Genomic DNA, 13,268 nt, shown 5'->3' with positions numbered 1-13,268 from the left:
TTTGTGTGTGATGCCACCAGCATTCTTTGGAAGTAAACTGTGGCCCTGAACTGTGAAACAGTTCTCATAAATGTTGAATAATCTGGTAGAACCTTGCAGTATGAACCAGAAATACCAGCAACTGCAGTTAGGCACGACCACTAGAATGTCTGTAGTGATGGACACAGGCAATTACCAGAAACTAAGGTGGTAGCACTGGAAGTTGAGAGAAAATTGTGATTTTGCAGACTTTCATCATATGCTTCAAGACATTACTATATTAAAGTGATATTGCCATGTTCCATAACAATTCTGATTGACGATGAAGCTAATAATATTTTCGGGTCTTGCAATGGCTTTATCTCAAAATTACATAGCAGTTTCTCATCTTTATTTAGTCTCTGAGCTAAGGACAGCTTGGCAGAAATTTGCCCAGGAGGCTCCTGTGCAACCCACTCACACCTACGCATCCCAGCGAATGCCACTCACAGATGGCCGATTTCCCCCACAAATGTGAGTATGTCAATCATCAGTGAATTAAGCCCAGAGATTTTTCTTATGAAACCTCTGTCCTGAAGTGACTTGTTCAAGAACACACTGTAAGTGTGGTAAGTGTGAGATCTGTTGACTGAAACTTTTGCTCTTGGCTTGGCAGAGCCCTTCCACCAAATAAGGACAATATTTTTTTTTATTCTAAATAAGAATATGAACAAAGGGAAAAGCGCTCTAACATAACTCACTGAGTTCCAGAAGTGTTCCATTTTTGTCTTCTATTCCCTTTTTAAATAGGGTATTTACTTTGGCCTGGCATATCATCTTACTGTTTAGGAGGTCTCCTTTGAGTCAACAATAGATAAGTAAGTCGATTCTATGAGGCTGTTATTCACTGAGAAGCCACTGGCCAAAGACCTAGAAGATTATTACATATGGAGACAGGTACTAACTGTACATTAGTGAAACTGAGCATGACCTAGGAGCTACACATACAAATCCTACACAAACCAAGACAAGAGAGAAAAGAAACAACTGACACTTCATTAAAAAGGGTCCCAACTCAGCTTTGGGCTTTGGATTGCTTTGAAAGGTGGCTTGGTATCTAACAGTGTCTTAGAACAGGATTACAGACTGATTAAACAATTCAAATGGAGGAAGTGGCAATGCAGACAACACTTCATCTATTACTCATTTTTTTTTTTAAGATTTATTTATTTATTTGAGAGAGCGAGAATGAGAGAGAGCACATGAGAGGGGGGAGGGTCAGAGGCAGAAGCAGACTCCCTGCTGAGCAGGGAGCCCGATGTGGGACTCGATCCCAGGACTCCAGGATCATGACCTGAGCCGAAGGCAGTCGCCCTACCGACTGAGCCACCCAGGTGCCCTATTACTCATTTTTATAGTCTAAGTGTTTCCAGATTCCTAGAACATTCTGTGGTTTTTTTTTTCCTGCATTGAAGAAAAACTGAAAAACCTTCACAAGAACACAGTTACAAATAAAGTTTGCATTCAACCCTAGTATTATTTTGTTAGTTTAAACCCGTATTTAAGAACCTGGTATTACACTTTGGTATTTTTCTTTCACTTCAAGTTTTTGAATAAACCAATGTACTGCCGTAAATAAGAGATGACTAGACAGAAGCCATTATGCTTTAGATGTGCCTTGAGACAACTGTCATCATTCAGACTCCTGCCTTTTTAGTTCCACAGGGAGTCTTATAAACCTATTGCTACTTGACATGCTTGCTTTCAAAATCTTATAAAGGCTGAAGTAGTGAAATAATAACCACTTTGCCAAGAATTTAAATTGTGCTGTAATTTGGATTGAAGGCTCAAGGCCTTCTTTCCCTCTTGTCAAGTTTTCCCTATGTCTTTGTTAGAAAATGTCACCACAATATGCCATACTCAAGTCAGCGTAACAAAGGGACCTTGAAGGTCTTCATAAGGAGATAATTAGTAACAACTCTGGTTGCAAGTTGCAAAGCCTTTAGTTAAAAAGAAAGCAGGAACTTACAACAATATAGAAAGGTCTCATGAAAACTTATTATAGAAATGCCTGGAAATGTGAACAGGAAAGCCATCACACACTGTACTTTTTGTCTCTTTGGTTCTCTTAATATCTTTGTCCTTTCTTTTCCATAGATCTTTTTTCTGGCTTCTCATTCCATGTGACAGAAGATTATCAAGTCATGGTTCCCAAGATTATTACATTTCTGAAAGCAATATTGAACTAGAGTCTGTTAGAATAAAATAAAAAAATACAGGGTTGAATTTCACTGGTCTAGCTTGAGTCAGGTATCCACCCCTTATCCAATCAGCTATGGTCAGAGAGGCATTACTATCAGAAACCTTCCACTATGGATAGGAACTGAGGGAGGGGTGGTTCACTTAAGAACATCAAAAAATATAAACTCTGGGATATGTCTACTAAAGCATCCTCATTAGATTCTCCACAGGCAAACACATGCTTCTTCCCGTACATGCAATTCCAATTATGCCTTCATACAATGTAGGCAGACTACTAAGATGGTCCCCAGTGGTTCCTACCTCCTGATATCCATGTTCTCCCCCTTGAGTGTTGGGTGAACCTGTTGACTGGCTCTTATGTTTTTAAAAGATTTATTATTTCAGAGAGAGAAAGAAAGTGGGGGGAGGGGCAGAGGAAAAGAATCTTCAAGCAGACTCCCCGCTGAGAGAGGACCCCCCCCCCCAAAGAAGGGCTCAATCTCAGGACCCATGAGATCATGACCTGAGCCAAAACAAAAAGTCGGATGCTTCACTGACTGAGCCACCCTGGGTGAACCTAATGACTGGCTTTTAATCAACAGAATATGGCAAAGGGGATGATACGTCACTTCTGTGATTAGATTATGAAAGATTCTGACATCTGTATTGGCAGGAAATTCTCTTTATTGCCTTTTTGATTTGCATGCGTTGATGAAGCAAGTTGCCATATTGGGGAGGTTCACATGGCAAAAAACTGAGGATAACCTCTGACCAATAGCCAGCAAGAAATGGAGGCCCTCAGTCCACTGACCCATGAGAAACTGAATCCTGCCAACAATCACATGAACTTGGAAGCACATCCTTCTCCAGTCAAGCTTTGAGATGACCACAACTCTGGAATTACCTTGAATACAACCTGTGAGAGATCCTGAGACAGACCACCCAGCTAAGCTTTGCCCAGATTCCTCACTCACAGAAGTTATGAGATAATAAATGCGTGTTGTTTTAAGTTGCTAAGCTTTCAGGCAACTTGGTATGCAGTGATAACTAATGCATAAACATGATCTGTTTATCCTGTCTACAACTGCAAATGTACTTACTCATCCCCAAACATACAAAATGACCATCAAAAGCCATAATCTGATTCTTAATCTAGAGGTAGCATCTTTGAGCTATTTTGCTCCCAGTTAATACTCTCTAGATGTCATCCATTTTCCTCTGATTTAATTTTTACTTAGTTCAAGATGACTTCTCTTTAAATGATAAACATAAACTGATTTAACAAACATTTATTGAGAACCTATTACTTGGTAAACATTGTTTTAAGCACCTGGGATATATCCGTGAACAAAAACATACAAAAATCTTTGCTGTTATAGATTTATATCCTGACATAGGGAGATGGAGAAGAAAAAGAAAACAGACATAATAAATAGGCATTTCATTAAGTCTGAGATGGAATTTTTTTTCACATTTTAACATCACATTAGGGTACATCTAACAGTTGATAGCATGTCACAGTTTGATTGGCAGCTTTTCTTCTTTTTCAGTTCTGCATAAAATAATGGCACATCTTAAATTGTTGATTCTTAGATTTGCTGAAATATTGTAACATATGGCATTATGTATACAATGTATATATACAGTGTATTAGAAAGTATATTAGAAAATATATGCAGTGTGTTATAAAGCATAAATAGTCTGAAAAAAAAGTTGAGTAAGGTAAGGGGGAGTCAAGGCTGGGTAGAGATGGGAAGGAGCAATTGGTAATATTAAGTAGGGTGGTCTGGTAGAGTTTGCTCTGACTTCTTAAAGAGGTGCCACTTGAGCAAAATCTTGAAGGCGTGAGGGAAGTAGCTAAGCAGATACCTGAGGAATAGCACTGCAGCCAGAGAGAACTGCTAGAGAAGCCCTAAGGCAGAAACATGCTGGGCTTCTTCAAGAGTGGCCCACTGGCCATGTGGCTGGAGCATACCTAGCAAGAGATAGAGAAAGGGAGGAAGGCAGTGAACTACTGGAAGTGTGCTCAGGTGGGGCCTTAGAGATAGATGTGAAGCCTGTGGCTTTTACTCTGGATAAAGCGAGAAGAGCCACTAAAAGATTTAAGATGAGTGAAGATCTGACTTAAGTTTGAAAAGAGTCACTCTGGCTACTGTGTTGGCATGAAGCTAGACTCAAGCAAAGGTTCCGCTATTATTTTATCATTTGCATTTAACACTAAAAATATTGTAAGATGAGTTCCTTTTCCTTTTGATTCATCTCACTCCAGTGTTTGTGTGAAAAAAAAAAAAAAAGGTGTTTACTCTTCATGGTTGATGTAACCAGACCTGTTTTTACTGTGATTACATATATTTTTTTGAAAAGGAATGAAAGATACGGAGATTTTGGCCTTTTTTTTTTTTAAGATTTTGTTTATTTATTTGACAGAGAGAGACACAGTGAGAGAGGGAACGCAAGCATGGGGAGTGGGAGAGGGAGAAGCAGACCCACTGCTGAGCAGGTTGCCCTATGCGGGGCTCGATCCCAGGACCCTGGGATCATGACCTGAGCCGAAGGCAGACGCTTAATGACTGAGCCACCCAGGCGCCCCAGATTTTGTCTTTTTATGTGTTTATTGAAGGTTTATTGGATGTGAAGATAAAAACCCTGCACACTTTCTTTCCTTAGCATATTTTATTGTGAATAAAAAATTATGTAACATATTTATGTAGCATGAATTATATACTGTAACAAAATACTCCTTGATTGTGTACCATCTATCTACTGTATTACCTGTCAATAATTCCATAGGAAAGCATAAAATCTAATGAGCTCTTTCTTATTAGGATCTCATCTTCATCCCTCTTTCCTCACTCCTCTTGATTCTAGTAATTGATCTTATGGTTGCTATATGCTGAACACTCACCAAACAATCTCCTAAATCCAGATTCACATTCCCACTGCCCATCAAACATCTCCACCAGTAAGTTTTATAGAAACTACAGACATACTGTACTTAGAACTAAATTTAGCACCTTCCACTCACGAACTTCCCCTACCCTTATCCTCCGTTGAGTTAAACACCTTTCTCTCCCTCATCGCCATTCACGGGTTCACTGAAAACATCCTAGTAATGATTGTTAAGAGTTATTAAGCTGCTATCTCATATATATTTACATTTATATTTATGTGCATATATATATGCACACATATATAATGTTATACAATAAATATATTATAATATTTATACTTCTCTCTATAACCACTGTTATTACTTAGTTTAGGCCATCAATTTTCTTCAGGTAGACAAATTTAAGAACGCTCCCAAAGAGATCTAAGCTTGATTACAAGCTCTTCTTACTATTTTTAAAAACAAAACAAAGGAATCCTTGGCCTGGTACCCCATCTGCAAAACAGAGATAAAATATCAACCTTATAGAGATTTACTGAGAGCAACTTTCATTGTTCTTTGCATCCTAGTAAGAGTCAATAATAATTGCTATAGAAGCATTTTATATATATATATAATTTTTGTTATAGTAATATTTTTTACTCATCATGTTTTAAATCCAAGTAGATTTGAAACCACTGTTTTTGGATGATAGAAGTAGGAATATTTTATTTTTAACTTAATAAAATCAACTTGTACCAGTTTTTTAGTAAAAAGCAACAATCTTTTAAAAGTTCCAATTAAATCAATCAAAAGTGCTTGCTTCCGCTTTTACTAAAATTATAAGTTCTTTGTCACAAGAGAAAGAACAGGCCACTAGTAAAATATTTGCTTCTTGAAGTAACCATTATATTAAGCTTTCTCTTTTTAAAATTCACCACATTAATTTTTGTCATCTTCTGAAAATATCACTATCAATATGTTCAAAGGTAAAATATTAAATAATGAGTAAATTATTAAATAATGATTTACTATCATTCAAGATTTTCTCTGGAATTGTACTGGGCATTAAAGCTGTTGTAAAGAATAGTGGCTTCTCAAGATGATTGCTGTAAATAAGTTAAGGAAACATAGAATGCCCTAGAGAGGACTAGCACAGGGTCATGGCTAAAAGTTCAGATTCCTGGGGCACCTGGGTGGCTCAGTCAGTTAAGCGTCTACCTTCAGCTCAGGTCACGATCCCAGGGTTCTGGGACTGAGTCCCCCATCAGGCTCCCTGCTCCTCCGGGAGCCTGTTTCTCCCTCTCCCTTTACCCTTCCCTCTGCCCCCCTCTCCCTCTGTCTCCCTCCCCCTTCACCTGCCGCTCCCCCTACTTGTGCTCTCACTCTCTCTGTCAAATAAATAAATAAAATCTTTAAAAATAAATAATAAAAATAAAAATAAAAGTTCAGATTCCTGACTCTCTAGGTTCAAAATCATAGTTTTATCATTACCAGGAAAGTGACTCTAGACAAGTTAACCAATCCCTATCTGTGCATATATAAAATGGAGATAATGCTACCTGATGACAGGGCTGTTGTGAATATTAAACAGTCAGTAGTGTTAAATATTTTGTCACACTTGGGAGAAACACAGAGGACACCTACATGTTAGACTGTGAATTCCTGCAGTAAAAAGAATATATTCAAATTGTTCACCTCAGTGTTCCCCGAAGTGTTTCATCACTCTCTTTAACAATACCTTAAACATGCCCACTAATTAGTGTTCCATGGATTAAAATGTAAAAGTTGCTGTGTAAAAAGGGTAAGATTTGGGGTCCAGAAAGACTGGACATCCCAGCGGTCTGGACAAGGACTACTTGTACCTTTCAACGAGTCGAGCTTTTGTTACATGTTCATTCTTATTGAATAATAATTTACAAAAATGATGGAAGTTTTAAATGGTGAAATATGTACAACATTCAGCATGGAGCCTGCTGCAGAATACCAGTTAATATTGTTTTCCTTCCATCTTTCTTGTTGCCATTCACTCTCCAAGAAGTATTCCAGGAGGAACCATAGCTAACTTGCAAGAATAGAGTAAAAAGGATCAAAGCATTTCATAAATTAGCCTACCTTCCAGGGTCCCTTCCAACCCTGACATACTGTGAGCCTATGATTCTAATTCCAGAAGTAAGTAGGTGGGAAAGAGTGGTCCACAGGTTCCCACACCAAAACCCGAGGCAGTGCTACAGTTTTTATGCAAACCTAAGCATGTCACAGATTTTGATAATCACTAATTCCTATCTTACTGATCTCATCTTGTCCTCTAATAGTGCTTATGGGAGAGAGATCGAGGATTCTGCTTCTTGCCCTCAGGGTAGTCATGGTTAGGGATGAAGGACACTTTGTTGACCATATGTTACTATAGATACAAGCAACCTATAGAGGAAAAATTTTTTCTTTCCAGCTCTTTGAATGCTCTCCTTCCAGAGCAGTAGAGTTCCAGGATCTTGCAAAAAATTAACACTTGAGACAAGTCTTAGCAACTCTCCCCCAGCTCCTTGCACTTCTTTGGGCTTCTCTCTTGCTACTGATTTCATATTTCTAGGCCAGCTTTTCCTCACAGTCAGGATGTGAAGAGCCAAGATTGAGAATGAGCTTATTAAGAGAGATAGAAAGAATTCCCTTCGAAAAAATTTGGTTTAACCTGAAAAACCTCTTTATCAAAGCAAAGAGGAGTTGCCCCATGGTTGAGCCTATCCTTTTAGGAAACTAAACTGCGGTTTGGAGTAACGTCCCATCTAGTGATAGAGTATTAAATGTTACTCTTGTCTTGCTTCATCTTGCGTACCTATATTTTGACTTTGGGACTGCACACCGATGTGTGTGTGGTTAGTCAAAGATAGGGACCTGATACTCAGGTCGTCTGTGTCCCTCTCTCTAGTTTCCAGTAGACTTTTGCTGAGAAAAAGGAGTTCCAAGAATATGTACCAGTGTTCACTAATGACAATGTGTGGCTCTACTGAGAAGTGTGCCATCCTGCTTCCGCAGTTCAGGAAACTGAAATCAGAAATACAAAAATGGAGGAAATGATAATCAAATTTCAGAATTCTTTGGTTTAATTCTAGGGCTAGATTTGCATTTTCCTGAAACTGTTTGGATGCCAGCTCTGCAGTGAAATATCTGTCTAACACAAGGCTTTGGAGAACAGATGCAAAAAGAGATTAGACTTTGCCTTAAAACAACTTGCCATTTGCATTTGGGGATTGAAAAGGGGTAGGATTAACTTGTGGTATTGGCCCATATAATACCCATTTGGCTTCTCCTGAGATTGATTTCCATTTACTCTGCTCTAGTGCAATCCTTACTATTTCAATCAATGGTTAATCTTATTCTCTATTAGGGTGAGTCCTGTTTGAATGTAGTCCATCTGCCAACAATAATGCTTAAATAATGCGAAACTGGCTTTTATCATTACAAAGCACTCCAATGGCCCGATTAATTTCAGAACTGTATTTTATGGATTCTCTCTATTCTATACTTGTACAGATTTATGTTGATAACTCATGGTCCCGATTCTCACTGCAAATTTAGTGAAATTATTTCAGATATCCAAATTCATATGTACAACAATGGAATACTAGACAAAATAGGCACTATAGTTGATCATTATTTTGTAACCACAGTACTGAAAATTTCAACTGAGGAAAAGGAATAATTAAGGGGGGAACAAGTAATTATGCCCCACGAATATCACTTTTTGAAAATAAGCAAAAATGTAGAGTTTCTAGTTGTAATAAAATTACACTACAGCTAACTTAATAGATTATATTTTCATTAATTTGGCCTCCCTGCTCTGTACCAGCAAGCCAATCTTGAAACTGTTACTTAATACCACCGATCCTCATTTTCCTCATCCGTAAAACGAGGAATTGACTCAAATGATCCACAAGATCCACAGATCCTTTCAGATCTGTAAGTGGGATTTTGAATGTACATGTTCTGCTATATTATAGTTAGATACAAAGTCTAAAGAGTTATTGTAGACAGTTATAATTAATATTTCTTTGGTATAACTACTCTAAAGTTTTTTTTCTTTAATGTTTACTTTTCTAGCATCTGCAATTACTGTCAACATCAATAATGAATCATCATTATTATCATCCTCACACTGATATTCTCTTATGGTGAAAAGTAAAAGCGTGGCCATAATGAAATATCTCCAGTTCCTGTCAATTTGCTCACTGGTCCCACCTATTCACTCCTGGGTCATTGCCTATGCTGTTCCCTCTTCGTGGGGCACTCCTGCTCAGTATCCTCCTGACCAAGACCCCACTTTTTCTGGCTAGCTTTAACTCATGTTCCACGACTCATTTCAAGTCAACTCCCATAGCAGCCTGAACTTAGCCCTCTTTTTGTACAACACATTGTAAATGCCTATTTAAGTCTCTGTCCCCTATTATACTGTCAATTTCATGAGGGTGAAGACCAACTTCTTTTTTGTCCTTATACCTGCCAATGCTCAGTGCAGTGCCTGAAGCAAGATCCTAGTAAGTCCTGCTAGAGGCCTGGCAGAGAAAGATGAACAGAAGGGAGTGGGTGCATATCACGGTACAGGGAGGTAAAAAGAGAACAGAAGGGCAAGGCCAGTTAAAGCACTCAAAGATTGGATGCTCAGATATATTCTGGGTTATCGATCAGTTCTGGGAAATAGGTCACATACAACCACATCCTGCAGTTATCATTCCCTGGGAAGTAGTGGAGGATTAGGAGTGGGGAGGGACTCAGAGAACATTCCTAACTCCTGTGCAGCTTTAAAGAAAACTAAAGCAAAAGTAGTTAGAAGCTGTCTTTTCCCACAAACTACCCAAACATTTAGATTTCAGAAAAGTGAGGGAGGAAGGGGGAGAACTGTTTATTTGGGTGCAGTTTTCTAGCCTCTGAAAAACATTTCAGAAGTGATGGCTTTTTTTAAAATGGAGACAAACCATTTTTTCATACTCTCACTGAAATGTTAATAGATGTGAAAGAATAGAGTACAGAATCAAGTACAAAGCAGCAATGGAAATGGAATTTTCCTGAAACTGAAAAGCAAGTTTAAATTAAGGCAAATACCCTAAAGTAATGCGTGAATGGGTGTGAATGCATGACATACAAAGTGTGAATGTTCTTATTTCATTAGGGGGAAGAGGTTGGCAAAATGTCTAAAGGGGGTGAATGGGTGTGCCACAGATGAGTCAACAGAGGAATAAAATGGACAAACAGCAACTTCTTTGCAGTTTTAACAAGGGCCTGCTGGTTTATCTAAATATTCATCTGTGCAAAAACAAATAAAAGCTGTGAGCAAAAATACCATGCCCCCTCTCGTAGCTGAGCATGGAAGCCTATTAACAGGAATAAAAGAGGGCGGGAAGTGTGATAAGGCTGCCAGAATGGGACTTCCGCCTTGCAAGTAGCCACCTGCCCGTACTGAACAGCTACTCATGCTTACTGACATGCTTACTGATAACTGAAGGAGTCTGATTTCGTTTGATTTTAATCTTGTCTGCCTCGGGCTATTTGAGGCAGAAATATTAAAAATCTGGGCTGCTAAAGGCTGAAAATAGTGGTTTGTTTCATAAGAAGGAACTGCAATCAACAAAAATCTATTCTTTTCAGGTGTGAGATATATCTTCTTAGATTTCTCAAGTATTCTCCTGAGGAATTTGACAGAAAAAGCATTATCATCTGGTCAGTTAAATGAATTAATTGAAAAGCAACATGGTGAATTTTAAATTAATGTGGATAGTATGTAAATATAATGATATAAATGTAAAATTGCATAGCATTTTCATAATTGTATAACATTTCCTCAGATATAGTAACAGCGAGCATGAGTTTATGGGGAAGGACATTCTGCTAGCATGCAAAATGGACTACCCTTAAGAAGAATAATGTGGTCAGATAGTCCATGTTGAAAAATGAAACTTAAATAATATCTTAAAGGTTAAATCTTTACAGGCTCACTAAAAAATTCTGTGACAAATTCTGTAGCGCCCCCCCCCGCCGATCTTATTCCAAATATTTCACCAGCAAGTGTCTCAGCCTACCACTGGGTGTTTCATAAACTCTGTGTATTGAGTTGATGCTCAGGGCGGTTATCGTTTTCCTCAACTTTTTTCTGAAACTGATGCCCAGTTTTCTGACAGAAAAGATAGGGAGACAAAAAAATCTAGCAGCACTTCTTCAAAATCTAGCCCGTAATGGACTCCATGAGCTAAATAAAACTGAGGTACAGTGGAAGTGGTTTCCTTGGTGACAACAGCTACAAAAGTAATTTTCAAACTTGGAAAGCTCTTTGTGCATTTTTTACTGTAGATATTCAAGTGGTGCAAGTAACAAAATCAAGAGTAAATGATGAAGGAAATAAGGGATGATTCAGCCCCTAAATGTGGACAGTTCGGTGAAACCAGAGCAAACTGGGAGTAGAATAACAGGTTATGTGTTATAAAAAGCTAAAATGGAAAAGAAATGAATTATTTAGCTTGGTTCAAGGGAATAAAGGTAGATATGAAATTCAGAAAAGAAAATTTCATCTGTCAGAAGAAATATCCCAAAGAGAAAAAGAAATGAGTTAGTAGTTTGGTTATATATTCTAGAATAGCTTCTGAGAAGAAGTCAGGCAAAACTCTGTCCTCCAGGATATTGGACAAGTGAATCACTACAAAACATTAAAGGCAATATTAGAGTAAGCCATACTATTCCCAAAGAGTGTGAAGATTTACTCTCTTCTAGATTCTAACTGGTATGACTATTTGGCTCACATGATCTGTGATTTTTTTTTTTTTTTTTACAGGAAAGACAAAAAAATGTAACTGTGACCTAATCCATAGGATCTCTCTAAAGAGAAAACAAATAATAGTGAGCTGGTTTTCATTTTTGAAAACAAAATGAGCAGGCTTCTGAAAACTCTTCAAATAGGGCATATTTTTTGAGCCTGTGAAAGTGCTGAAGACTCAAACTACTGTCCCAGGAGTGTTTTCTGTTAGAGTCTACGGAGCTCTAGCACCCTATTAGAAAACATGGGCAGGTGTGCTTTAAGGCTGACAACTGCAAGTTAAGCATTTCGGCAATCTTCAGCATCTCTGAGAACATGTTAAGAGTCACAGCAACACTTGCTCCATTGAGAGGATCTCCATTCACACCAATGCCTGGTTCATCAGTAAGCTCAGGGGGTTCCAAGGCAGGGTCTCTATATGCTCTCAGGGGAGGAGGACGCGTCTGTTCTTATGCACCTTTAGTTCAATTGTCTCTCACTTTCCACTAAATATAGAAAGACAATTTCTGATAACAGAGGAACCTTCAACTATAGATGAAATTAACAGTAATAGCTTACGCGTGTCAAGTGCTTCCAGTGCATTATCGTCAATCTTCTCAACGATGCTATTTGCCCAGTTTTACCAATCAGGAAACTGACTGCAGCTCAAGAAATTTTGTTTCTCTCTCTCTCAATGGTGGGGTTTGTTTGACTCAATAGTAAAAGCCTAAAACAGGATTCAAACTCAGCTAGGCATACCTCCAGTGCTCTATTTTACTTGGCTACAGTTTCTGAAGTTATCCCCAGGTATTCAAGGCTTTACACAACTTAAGGAAATTTTTACTCTTTTTATGTTTGTTTGTTTGTTTAAAGATTAATTTATTTATTTGAGAGAGAGGGAGAGAGAGTGTGAGTGGGGGGAGATGCAGAGAGGGAGAGAGATAGAGAAACAGACTCTCCGCTGAGCACAGAGTCTTAGGGCGCTGGATCCCAAGACCCTGAGATCATGACCTAAGCATCAAGAGTTGGATGCTTAACCCACTGAGCCACCAGGTACTCCATTACTCTTTTTTTTCTTATCACTCTTTATCATATGCCCTACATACAAGATGAAATGAACCTCTTACTGTTCTACATATATTTTCTGTACTTTCCTATATTTATCTTTGCACATACTAACCATCCCCAATCCATTTCCCTATGTCAAATCTTAACTGGTTTTTAAAATCTCATTCAAGTACTTCTAATCCATATTGTCATCCCTAATTTCTTATCAAGAAATATCCTTAAAAAAAAAAAGAAACATATTTTCCTTTGCTGTCCTTTCACAGCAAAATATTTTTTCTCATTTAAATAACATTTATCACTCTTAATCTGGTTTAAGCTATCCATAGCTCTCATCTCTGTTATCAGTGCCTATTC

This window comes from Mirounga angustirostris, unplaced genomic scaffold (genome assembly GCF_029215605.1).
Source record: "Mirounga angustirostris isolate CCGP_5_RB_7025 unplaced genomic scaffold, mMirAng1.0.hap1 SCAF_2, whole genome shotgun sequence".
NCBI classification, from domain to species: Eukaryota; Metazoa; Chordata; class Mammalia; order Carnivora; family Phocidae; genus Mirounga; species Mirounga angustirostris.
The sequence above is the reverse complement of the archived record's forward strand: the minus strand, read 5'-3'. Positions refer to the sequence as shown.